General features: G+C 37.2%; 1 protein-coding gene across 7 annotated transcripts in view; it reads left to right on the top strand.

Moving 5' to 3' along the window:
• The window catches only part of ANKS1B (ankyrin repeat and sterile alpha motif domain containing 1B), a 967,677-nt gene that overhangs the window by 491,739 nt on the left and 462,075 nt on the right, over window positions 1-13,863 (top strand). The window lies entirely within an intron of this gene.

Raw genomic sequence — 13,863 nt, 5'->3', positions numbered from 1 at the left:
TGGGACATCTACCTTCTCCTTCCCTTGGATGTCAGAGCTCCTGATTCTTGGGCCTTTGGACTCCAGGAGTTATATCCTTGGCTCTCCTGGTTCTCCGGCCTTTGGACTCAGGCTGAATTACACCACCAGCTCTCCTGGTTCTCCAGCTTGCCAGCTTCTTGGCCTCGATAATCACATGAGCCAATTCCCATAATAAATCTCCTCTTATATAGGTATTCCATCAGTTCTGTTTCTCTAGAGAAACCCGACTAATACATCTGGTCACCAAATAGCACTTTTTAATTTTTTCCAGCCTTTGCATACACATCAAACCGTTAACCAAACTGCATAGCCAAGCTACACTTCTGATTTTTCACATTTGTGCACCAAACCAGACCAAGACTTCCCTATAGAGAGAATAAGCAAAAGTGAAATTATGTGCATTTTAGCTACCTCTTACACCTACTGCATTTTGTTTTATTTTATTTTATTTTATTTAGCTGCTTTTTTCTTTGAGACAGAGTCTCACTTTGTTGCCCAGGCTAGAGTGCCATGGCGTCAGCCTGGCTCACAGCAACCTCAAACTCCTAGGCTCAAGTGATCCTCCTGCCTCAGCCTCCCAAGTAGCTGCAGACTACAGGTATTCACCACCACACCCGGCTAAGTTTTTCTATTTTTAGTAGCGATGGGCTCTCACTCTTGCTCAGGCTGGTCTCAAACTCCTGACCTCAAGTGATCCTCCTGCCTCAGCCTTCCAGAGTGCTAAGATTACAGACGTGAGCCAGCATGCCTGGCCCACCTACTGCATTTTGGACACAACCTTTAACGTGCCTAAATTCTCCAGAATAGGCAGGCAAGAGCCTTTTTATTTGTCTCTAGCTTTTTTTTTTTAATAGGAAAGTGATTTGTAAATATGTAAACAAAACAAAAACATACTGCAACTAAAATGTAGATGAGACGATCTATGGAGTTTATTATAATGAACTTTGGTGTATGTTTTTTGTGCTTTTTTTTTTCATTTGCAAATTTGAACTTCTGTAGTGTTCTAAACTTAGTGGGTGTTCAGTAAGTGTTGTGGGAGAAAACAAAAGGCCCAACATAACATGTCATCTATATGACACATAGTGTTGGGATGATACTTTACCTGTAATTATCTACAATTCATGTTCTTCTAAAATTATAATGAGCTTCATTTGTCCTATTTAGCAGCTACTCATTAGGTAGATCTGTAGGACTATATGAAATCATCTGGGCACCTTTTAGATATCCTTCCTTCAGGCCTAACTCTTTGGGGATTTTAATGCTCTTGATTAGATTTCTAATTTTACTCCTTTTAGTATAGATTTTTTTCTTCCTGTAATTAATTAAAACATTTTTATTTTCCTGAAGCATAATTGTCTTGCATTTGCATAGAATGCATCATCTTTAGGCTAAACCATTCACATAAGGTTTTTAGCATTCAATGTGGCTTGTCCCAGACTTGATTTGATTACAGCCATCTGTATTGACCATGAAGGCAAACTTGAGAAACAGTTCGAAAGAATTATGATTTTCCCACCAAGGATGGGAACAGGAGTACATTCAGATCATTCATTGTCCCTTTCTCGGAGAGGCAAGAAATCAATAAAGCAAGTGCTCATCTCTGGAACTGTGTAGGCAGGAGGCAGGTCAGCATCTAATATCAAAAAGAAAATACAATATGCTTAGCAAAAAAGGAAAAAAAATAAGATTTTTAAAAAATTACTTTTTCAGAAAACTTAACATTAGTTGATTAATCTTTTTCCTGAATATGGACGTGCATATAGATATATTAAATAAATACTACTGTCAGAGTATGATCTTTGAAAAATTGGTCAACTGTTTCCTGTGAAAGTTAGACAACTGAAAGTTAAGGTTATGTAATTAATAACAGCCACAAACAAACACTTTACTCAAAAGTAATAGGAATAGAAGCTTAGGACCAAGAAAAAAAAAGTGACTATATTTGTCCTAGTTTTCATTTTTATTAGTTTGACAGGAATATAAAAGAAAAAGTCAGGATAAGGTAATTTGTAGGAAGATTTTCTTTGACAATTATGCCTTTCTCTCATATGATAATGACATTTTTATGTTTTATATTAACTCACAAGCTCTCCTTCCCACTCTTCAGAAGCTACAAACATGAAATAGAATAAATGGCCTATGGCCAAAATTGCAAAAATAACTGAAAGGTCAGCTATAGCCTTGTGTTTTCAGATCCACAGAGGCAGAAATTTTCTGCTAACAGCTTGTTTTAAAAAAACAGAAATGTCTATGAAGACAAGAAATGAACAATTCAGTCTCATTGCCCTGGTTACTGAAAGATTGGAAAATGGAGTTCCAAAGGATATAGAAATCATTCTTATTTTTTAATATTAGTATTTTCTAACTTAAAAGTATACTTTCATACTAATACAGTGACAAAGTATATAGCCTATGACCAGACAGTGTTAAACTGAAATCCTGTTCTCTTCACTTACTGATGTAATCTAGGCCAAATTATCCTATCTGAGCCTTTCTGATAAAATGAATAAATAAGAGTCCCTTCTTATAGAATCAATGCAAAGATAAAATGAGAGCATGCCTGTTGCCCGGTGCCTGCTATACAGGAAACAGTCAATAAATGAAAGTTACTGTAGTTATATCAACCATGAATTATGAGTTGTTATACATCTCCTTAGCTCTAATTCTGATAATTCTAACTCTAAGATCATCTGGAAGGTACAGGCAGAGTACAGGGAGGGAAAGAAGAAGCCTAATTAGAAGAACCAGGGGTCTTCATTCAAAGCGTCCCCGTCTAATGCCTTAGTACAAAAGGACACACACACGTACCCCACCTTACCCCGTGTTACAGTCACCTGCAATCAGGAAACTGTGGACTAATTAAAAACAAAGCAAAATAGAACAACAAAACAGTCTCCAAACCACAGGGAAACTTGGTTAAAAATCTGGAGATTTAGATTGATCATGGAGAGTTATATTTAAACATGATTACCATGTTGCCAGTGGGAAGTGCTTCTTAGAATAATCAGGTTTGAGAAGGCTAATAATAGAACACTAGATCTGTAGTTGCTGTGAGTCACTTGGCTGAGGAAGGGGAAAGCTGAGCCCACCATGGAGCTTAGGTATTGAATGAAAGCCACTTAGGGACCACGATGGAAGAGAAGCTCACCATTTCCATGATTTCCAGGCTTTACGGTGGTGATTGTTCCTTCAAGCAATCAAAATTATAAAATCTGTGACCTCTTGAAGGATTGAGACTATTTTATTCATTTTTTATCCCTATTGCTTAGCATAGTTAGTAGCATGTAGCTACAAGTTTGGTTCCTTAAATGAAGGAAGGTTCTGAGTGAGGGAAATAATTCAACAAAGAAAATTCTGTTTTGTATAACACTACAACAGATCTTGAGACAGCTTTAGGTCTTATATCTGTGTCGTATGAGCTGCTTACGGACAGAGTGTTATCCATACATTTGAAACATGGATAGGACTCAGTGATTGTGTTCCTTGAAACTTTAAATAATCAAGTACAATAATAAAATACTTCTTTAAATTTCTGTCTCTGTGTGTCAAAACTATAGCTTATTTTCTTTTTAAATCAAATATCATTTTGGAAATACGTATCATTTCTCATGGATCTGAAGCTTTCTGCTTTTTAACTATGTCATGTTTGGGGAAAGATTTTATTTGTTCCAGTATATTCACTTCTCTAAAGTCATCAGAGATAACTCTTTTAAATTGTGCTAATAAAACTAATGACCTAAATTGAGATGTGTTGTTTTTTGGAGAAAAAAAAAAAATCTATATTTCTAAAATGTTATAATCTAGCCCCCAAAACACAATTGGTAACCTTCAAGAGAACTACAGCTTTAAGTAACATTTAATCCCCACAGTCTTTCCAGAGAAATATCATTTCATAAATAACTTATAATAACATGTTCTAGGTAACACTATGTATTTCCATACTAGTTTAATGTTTACTTAGAGGCACATTTGCCAAATGGTCAATCATTCATTCTACAAATATTTAGTGTCTGCTTATCAAAGATACTTTTAGCTTCAGGGGTACAAACTGAATAAGACAAGCAAAATATCTACTGTCTTATAACTTACCTTCTGAAGTTGGATAGATAATAAACAACTAAATAAACAATTGGAGAAGTTTGAGATAGTAATTAATGCTGTGAATTAAAAAAAAAGAATGCTTTGATATAGAGAAATGAGAGATATTAATTTAAATTAGGTAGTCAGGGAAAGGTATCTCTGAGGATGTTACTTTGGAACTGAAACCTGAATGGCGCTAAGAAGCCAGCCATGGAAATATACATTTAAAGAGAAAACAAAACAAAAAAAATGCAAAGATCTTAAAGTGATGATAAACTTAATTTTCAAAGACCAGAAAGGATGCCACTCAATCAAAATCCCAGCAGGCTTTTGCAGAAATTGGCAAGCTGATCCTCAAATTCACATGAAAATGCAGAATAATCAAAAGAAACTTAAAGTTGTAAGACTCACAAATTGACTTCAAGACATTATGAAGTCATAATATCTGACTATGTACTATCTATGTAAAGATAAACAAATAGATCAATGAAACAAAATCAAGAATACAGAAATAGATCCACATTTATATAGTTAATTGATTTTTAACAAAGTTTCAATTCAATGAAGAAAGTTTTTCCATGAATATTCTGAAAAACTTGGATATAGTTTTCAAACAAAATAGTGTTCAGCCATGTCTCACACCATATAAAAAATTAACTCAAATGGATTACAAAGAAAAATGTAAAGCCTAAAACTATAAAATTTCTAGAAGAAAACATAGGATAAAATCTTTGTGAATTTGGGTTAGGCAAAGATTTCTTAAAAATGACCTTGAAAGTGTAATCCATAAGAGAAAAATTTGATAACTTTGGACTTTATCAAAATGAAGAACTTCTGCTCTCCGAAAAGCATTGTTAAGAGACTGGTAAGACAAACCACAGGCAGAAGAATATATTTCCAAGTATCATATCTGCTAAAGGACCTAGTCCAGAAAATATAAAGAACCATCCAATCCAATAAGGAGGACACAAATGGCTCAATTAAAAAAAAAATAAGCAAAAGACTTGAACAAACACCTCTTCACAGAAGACATGCAGATGGCAAATCAGCTTATGAAAAAATGCTCAACATCGTTAGCCGTTAGGCTGATACATGCCCATTACTACAAAGCTTAAAATTAAAGACTGACCATTCCAAGTGTTGGTGAGAATGTGGAGCAACTAGAACTCTCACACATTGCTGGCAGGAATGTAAAATGGTATAACCACTTTGGAAAAGTTTGGCAGTTTTTTAAAAAAAAAAGTTAAACATATGTCTACTACATGACTCAGCCATTCACACCTACATATTTATCGAAGAGAAAGGAAAGTGTATGTTCATACAAAGACTTGCATATAAACATCCATGGCAGCTTTATTTCTAACAGTCAAAAACTTAAAGCAAAGCAAATGCTCATCAATAGGTGAATGGATAGACAAATTACGCTATATCCATACAACGGAATATTATTTGGCAATAAAAGGAAATGAACTATTGATACAAACAATAGCATAGATAAACATCAAAATAATTATGTTGAGTTAAAGGAGCGAGACAAAAAAAAAGAGTCTGTACTATATGATTCTATTTAGATAAAATTGTAGAGAAAGTAAACTTATCTGTAGTGACAGAAAGCAGATTATTTATTGCCTGGGGATGAGTGGATAATGAGGGACACGAGTGAGAAATTACAAAATGGCCAAAGGAAATTTTGGGATGATGGATATACCCATGATCTTGATTGTGATTATGTTCTCATGCGTATATCCAAATGTCAAAACATCAAATTGTACACCTTAAGTGTGTTCAATTTATTGTTTGCCAATTATATCTTAATAAAAATACATATATATACTGTATATGTATACACACATAAATACACACACACACGCACACACACACATAAAAGGATGCCAGTGTAACCAAAGAGAAGCAAAGTAGTGAAGGACCCAAGATGAAATCTGATAGGTAGGCAGGGGCTGGATCACATAAAACCTCAAAGAACACAGGAAGGAGTTTGGACTTTGTTCTAAGTACAATGTGGAGCCATCATAAGATGTTAATAGGGGAGTGATTAGATTTGATTCACATGTTAGAAGGATCATTCCAAGTGCTACATGGAGAATGAATTATGAAAGGGCAACAGAGCCAACAAAGACTGGTGGAGTGGCTTTTGCAGTAGTATAGACAAGACAGAAGACACTGGTTTGGACTAAGGTGGTGGGGTGGAAATGGACAGAGACAGGAAAATAGAATCTTACTAAAACAAATTGCTTTCTAGATTTCTTCTTTTTAATCTTAGGGACTTATAGTTTGGAGTATTCTTTGCAAAGTACTGTTGTAATCTAGGCCTCAGCTTTCCCAATGCATCCGGCTCCACTGCCTATCTTACTAAGTAGCCTGTTGTCCTTGTTTCTCTACTTTGGGCACCCAAGTATTAGCAGTAGGTTAAAGCACCCAACTCTTCCTTCTCTCTGTACTGCTGCCCAGCTCTTCCTTCCAAAGAGATTATACTGTATACAATTTAAATCCAACCCCGGGTGGGAGGGTAAGCGGGGCAGGAAGGATGGGAGCTTGAAAACTAATCTGCTTGAGCCAGATTCTAGGATCAGAGGATCTCCTGAGATTCCCTACAGACTGCTTACTACCTTACTAGATGAGTTTCTTCTTTATGAAAAAGCATCCCTACTTCATTATTCTTGTTATAAAAGACAGACCCCAGGGTAACCTAGAGCTTATCTAGAATTATTTAGGAAGATTCTGACTTTAAACACACACACACAGAAAATCCATTTATATATGAATTAATCCATTCATTTAACTTTTCTATTCTTTCAATAAGCATTCAGTGATATATGCTGAAAGCAGAGAAATGAAATAAAAGCAAGAGATTGTGGTAGAGCATTATTTCAGCTACCCCTAATTTATTCAGTAAACATTTTATTTCCTCTTCCTAAGCAAAGCTTTTTTTTCCCCCAGTGCTAAAAGAACCCACATTTGCATCAAAGAAAGCATAGACTTTCTTCAAAGACAGATGATCTTGAATCACTACAAGGTGTCTGGCTACAACAATAGGTTTTAACAGCTGCAGTGAAAGGCCTACTTAACCCAGCTATTTATATACAGATAGTTCTTCCATAGCACTGAAAAAATCCTCTGAAATTAAATTATTTGGTGAGCAGTTAAATGTTGAAGTAATGGTGCATTAATGCCAGGTGATAAAGAACTCATCCCTCCTCCACTCTAGTGAGCATTCCCTCCTTTAAACTTGAGTCTGCTCACAAAACAGAGGAAGAGAACAAAGAGCAAAGACAATACCTAATAACAGTGAGCTCTGTCACTGAAAAATGTGTAACTCATAATTGAAGAATAATGAGGCTCCTACTTCCACAGCCAACACTGTTGAACTATAGGATTCATACATAAGGATCTTACTGAGAGGCAAAAAATATGACTAGAAGGAAGCATGAGAAATCTGGCATCCATCCAGAATCTCACCAAAGGTCAGGGATAACATTTATTCAGGACATTCTAGGTCCGCGTGTGCTTTCCCATGCCACTGCTTTTCAGCCTTTGGCAATCCTATGACGTAGGAATTATTTTCTGCATTTTTCAATTGTGGAAAATGAAACTTGGAGAGGTCGCATAAACATGAAGACTTGCATTCCAAACACCATGGTTCTCCTCCGACCTCACCAGCTGCTTCCTCTCATTCTCTGTTCTATTTCTTTGACCAAGCTTAGTTCTTGACTGTCTTCTCTATGCCTTTCTAGATCTCAGTTAGCCTCAAGGTTTATTGACTTATTCATGCTGATGGCTCCCAGCTTTGTATCTCTAGCCTGGGTCTCTGCAACTTTTGTAGTCAGTTGCCTACTTGACTGGTTGGCATCTCCACTTGAATTTCTAGTAGGTATCTCAACCTTTACATGTTCAAAACTAAACTCCTCATTCTCACAGCCCCAAAACCTGTTCCTCCACAGTTTTCCCCATCTCAGCTAATGAAAGCTCCATCCCTGGCACTTGCTCAGAACATTTTTGGAACTTCTTTTTCTTTTATACTCCATATCCAGTACATTGACACAGCAAATCTTCTTATTTCTACTTTCATAATATAACAAAATCCAACCACTTCTCACTCGCTGCCCAACCAATATCCAAGACCTAGGCACAGTGTTCTCCTGCGTTGTAACTGGTCTCCCGCTTCCACATTGTCTGCCCTACCTTTTATTCTCAAGAGAGTAGCCAGGGTGATCCTCTGTAAATACACATCATTTCTCTCCCCAGAACCCTCCAGAAGGTTTTTCATCTCATTTATCAATGAAAACTCAAGTCCTTATACAGCAGTGCAAGGTTTATAGGAGCCGGCCTTACGCCTCTGCTGCCTGTACTTCTTGCCACTCTCTCCTTTGCCCACTTTGCTCCAGCTACACTAGTCTTGCTGTTCTTAAACATACCAGGTACAGTTATGCCTCAGGGACTTTGTACCTGCTGTTTCCTCTGCCTAGAGTGCTCTTCCTCCAGGTAGCCAAATGGCTTACTCCTACGCTTCCTACAGTTCTCTACGCAAACATTACTTTATCAAAAATGCTCTGCTGACTACAACATGAGTAGTCACTTCCTCCCCTCACAATATATCTTAACGCTTAACTTCTTTATTTTTCTCAGTTGCATTTGTCATTACTGGACATACTATATATTTGACTTATTTTCTTTTTGTTTCTCATCATTAAAGGTATGGTATATATATTTGCTTTTTGTATTCTCACCATAAAAACAGGGACTTTGTTTTGTTCTTGCTGAAGGCCCAGCACATACAACGATATCTGGCATGTCTTAGCTTGAACCATATGAAGCCATTATTTTTATAGTTCAAATAGAGTTGAGTATCAGCATTTTTAGGGTTCCAATTTCATTAGCAGGTTCTTAATAAACATTTGTTTAATTGATGAATGCATTAAAGCAGTGATAGCCTAGTTCTAAAACCCATGTTCCTCCTAGTATGTGATTTTGCTTCTTTGTTAATGAAATTGCTTTCTGAAAAAATATTTCCTACTTCCAAGAAGTTCCTTTATTTGTTCACATCATGAAGTTTGGTGTACTAGTTACAGACATTTGTATAGCCCGGGGAAAAAAATAGTAAAAGTATGCTTGTGTTTGCTAATTGTTTTTGAAGTACCCACCAACAGACAGCAGTTGTTCCTTGTCTCTTGAGAAGAGCCAGATTGGATGAGTCAGGTCTGAACTCTAAGCATTGCCACTGCATTCAGTTATCTGGGCTACACTTCACATCCCCCGTGTGAGCCAGTGCACTGGTCATGGCAAGGCACTCCTCTTCTATCGGTTCATGACTCAGATTTTCCTCTTTTCATTTTGAAAATTCACAAGCAAAGAGGTATTCATTCCACTGAGGCAGTTAACTTTTAGTTACATTTTGACTTGAATGGATTTGCCTTCAGTTCCATAAAAATCTAGCATGCAATATGTGCTACAGTAAATAACTAGCCGCCATAACAGATAAACCCCAAACTCTGAGTGGATCAACACAATAAATATTTATTTCTCATTCATGCTGCAGGACAATGTAGGCTGATGGGGTAGCTCTCTTTTCATGCTTTATTCAGGGACCCAGACACTGACCATCTGGTGGCCCTACCTTTCCCTAGGTCTGTGGAATCTTCTCCATTCATTCAGTAGATGAGAGAAGAGACAAGGATTCTCTGTGGGAGGATTTATAGTCTGGGCACACATAGTAGGTCAGAGGTCTCCAGAAAAAAAGAATCAATAGAGGGTGTGTGCGTGCATGTGTGTGTATGAAGAGATTTATCATAAGGAATTGGCTCATGCCATTGTGGTGATTGACACGTGCCAAGCTCAACAGTCAGCAAGAGACCCAGGAGAGCTAATGTTTCAGTTCAAGTCTGAAGACAGGAAAAACACGAGGGTCTTAGCTCAAAGGCGGTCAGGCAGCAGGAGTTCCTTCTTACTCAGCCTTTTTGTTCAGTTCAGGTCTTCAACTGATTGGACGAGTGTGCCCTACCTACACTAGGGAGGGCAATCTGCTTTACTCAGTCTACCAATTTAAATGTTAATCTCATCCAGAAACACCTTCACAGACATACCCAGAACAATGTTTGACCAAAGATCTGAGCACTTTGTGGCCCCATTGGATTGACACACAAAGTTTACCGTCACAGCCCAGAAGTGGCACACATAACTTGTGCTTACATAAATTGTGCTTATATTCCATTGCCCAGACCTAACTGTGTAACTACGTCATATGGCCACCTGACTATAAGGGACAGAGGGTAACAGAGTCAGACTGTGTGTCCAGGAGGACAAAAAAAGAGACGTGTATGGTGAACACTGGCAGACCCTGCCAAACTGCATAGCTGCCTATGTACTCTCTAGCATTCCTCAGTGTTAGCGCTTGTTATAAAATTTTGCAAAATTAATATGCAAAAAAATATAGGGAAGTTTTGGGTATTTGGAGGAATTATCAGTTATTGGAATTGTTTGCAATAAAATTTCAGCTGCTGAGCCCTTTAACAGTTATTTATAAGCAATTTAGACAGTTATGGAAAACCCTGTCTCGTTCCTATTTTTATTTTATTAATTTTAGGAACATATTTCATAATATTCAACTGCACTTTTAAAAGATAATCAGCATTTTTCAAAAGACAAAACTTCTACCAAAGAACCCCCACAGATTGCATGATTCCATTTATATGAAGTGTCTAGAATAGGCAGATCTATAGAGAGAGAAACGAGATTAGTGGTTGCCTAGGACTGGGGGTGGGAAGACAGTGAATGAGGAGTGACTGCTGCAAGGTTTCTTTTTTGGATGATGGAAATGTTCTAAAATTACATCATGGGAATGGTTGTACAATTCTCTAAGTATACTAAAAATCATTGAAATGTACACTTTAAACAGATGAATTTTATGGTATGTAGATTATATCTCAATAGCATTTTTTCTTATAATAGTGCTAATCTAGTTAAATTTTATTGTTGATAAAAGCTTTCAGATTGCCTCCTAAACTAAGTCAGCCAGTCACCTGGTCACCGAGTCCGTCAGTGGGCATCTGTTGAGGGCCTACACTATTTCAAGCATTATGCTGGAACATGCAAATGGAAACACAACGAAGACCATGACCTCTCTCTTTAAGAAGTTCACAATCTACTAAAGGTGTCAGACTTGTATGAAGTGCAATGTGCTATACTTTAGGTGCTATAATTTAGGTTAATACAAAGTAATATAAAACAGAAGAAAGGCTGGTAGTGCATAGGTGTTTTTTTTAATATTTAGGGGTAATTGCATTTTTCACAACCAGTAGAGACTTTTCCTTCCTTATTTTCGAGATGGCTTGTATTTTCCACATTTTTGCCTAAAGTATTTCCCCTTCTCCATTTATTTCATTAATTTAACAAATATATGCCAGTTAAGTTGTTTGATATTAGAAGATGATCACATACACAGTAGATTACAATCCTTCATGCAATAGCCAATGTAACTCAGCTTGGTGAAGACTCAAAAACTTCTTGGAGGAGGTAATACCTGATGACCTTGGTCTTGAAGGATAAGTAAGAATCAAAGAAGGGAAGAAGAGCAGAAGAGGGTACACAAAAACATAAGGAAACAATATATTCAGAGAACTTCCTTTTTTCTATGTCTGCCCATATTAGTTAAGATAAATATTAGCTGTGGGAGAAGATATACCCCCCAAATTTTAATGGGTTATCATAATAGCAATTTTTTTTCTTGCTCATGGAAAATCCAAATGATAGGGACTGGATGCAGGAATTCATTCAGAGACTCTGCAATATTCAATATGTGGCTTACAATGTCAGGCTAGCTATTGATATCTAGCCAGCAGATGGGAAGGAGAGTGGAGGATGCATGAGAAGTTTTCTTGGGCCAGGCCTGGATGTGGTGTGCATCACTCCTTCCTGCCTTCTCTTGGCCAGATCTCCATCACATGGTACCATCTAAATGAAGAAGAGCTGGGGAAATGTAATTTCCTTCCTGGCAACACAACAGCTCTGTTCCATGGAAGGGAACATAAATCTTTGGTGGACAGCTTGATTTCTGACATCTTCACTTGAATAGTTTTACCTTTTATGTCCAAAAGTATAGAATTAGGTCTATGGATTATTATGACTTTCATCAGTTTGCTTGCAAATCAAGTGAATCTGCTGAGAATGATCACAAAACATGTTCAAATTATCTCCTGAGTAGAAAAGACAAATATCCATTGTTCAGACTAGCAGATAAGACCTGTTTAGGAATAATCTATAGGGCAATACTTCACAGGAGTCTGTTCCACCCCATAAAATGTATATGCAACCTTACAGTGATCCAGAACTTACTTTTTTATCTGAGGTCCCTCAAGACCCAGCACCAATGAGTGACTCATGCCAGTTTGAAGGAACTTAGTATCTTGAACTAGATCCTGGTTGCCTAGGGTCTGATTTTGTTTCCCACGTTTTTGAACAATACTGAGAGCTTCAGGATCTTTTGTATAACCAGATTACCTCAGAAGTAAAGAGAAGAACTCTTTACTAACCCACGAGTGCATCTTTGGTTCTATCTCCCATATTTCAAGTGTACACATAGCCTCAGACCCTCCCATTTTATTTTCTTATATTTCTCTCCAATAAACAATATTCTTTTAATTTTCTAAAACCCTTTCTGCTGGTAAAATCAGTATTTCCTTGGATTCTCAGCTTCCATTTTTCTCTGTGGCATCAAAGTCACTTTGATCATGTTGTGATTCTTAAGTGGTTCATAAATGAGTCTAGTGATTTTGTTTTTGTTCTTGCTTTTAATTCTAGTCATGGTAAGGATAAGTAGGGGTGACCTTCCTTTCATTGGACACTCTTGTAGGAAATAAACACACTCAAATTTTAAAATAAGACTTTGTCATTTACTAAGAACTACGTGGCGGATAGGAATGGATGAGGGGGGTGCCTATCAGACACAGCCTGGAGACCATCACATCCCAGTTTCCTAACACATCAAAATTACAAATTTTCCTTTATACTTGAACACATCCCAAGGCCCCTTTCAAGAACTGCCCTGTGATCATCAAGGGAGGAAGGTCCTCACAACAGGTAAGGGAGAAGGGATCTAGTGACATTCAACAAGGAAGGGGAATATAGGTATACGTTAGGTGACTTCAAAGAGGGGTCACAGTGTTTATCCAATAAAATATTAAAGAACAGTAAAGAGTTCACATAACTTATCCAGAAAAGTAAAACATTAAAAAACCATTAAAGGATCTTAGTATTTGTTGAGACTTCAGTTTTATTTCTCTAATTATTGATATGTAGCACACTCTAATTACAGAGGGACGATTTCTTCCTCTGGTACCTCTAGAATGTCAGGCACTGCTTGCTGTTTTATAAATGTCTGATTTGATTATCAGAAGAAGGTATTATTCTCATTTTAAAGATAGTGTATTTGTTTTCTAGGGCTGCCATAACGTAATACCACAGACTGGGTAGCTTAAACAACGGCAGTTTATTTGGGGGCCAGAAGTCCAAGATCAAGGTGCTGGAAGGCTGGGTTTCCTCTAAGGCCCCTCTCCTTACACATGAAAGAGGCCCACCCTCGTGCTTCCTCTTTACATGGTGGCCCCTCCATGCACTCACACTCCGGGTGTCTCTCATTGTGTCCAAACTTCCTCTTCTTATAAGGACACCTGTAAGTTGAATTAGGTCCCTCCTACCCTAACAGCCTCATTTTAACTCACACCTCTTTAAAGGCCCTATCTTCAAATACAG

This window comes from Eulemur rufifrons, chromosome 16 (genome assembly GCF_041146395.1).
Source record: "Eulemur rufifrons isolate Redbay chromosome 16, OSU_ERuf_1, whole genome shotgun sequence".
Lineage (NCBI taxonomy): Eukaryota > Metazoa > Chordata > Mammalia > Primates > Lemuridae > Eulemur > Eulemur rufifrons.
Note: the sequence above shows the minus strand (reverse complement) of the source record. Positions and strands in the feature narration are given on the sequence as shown.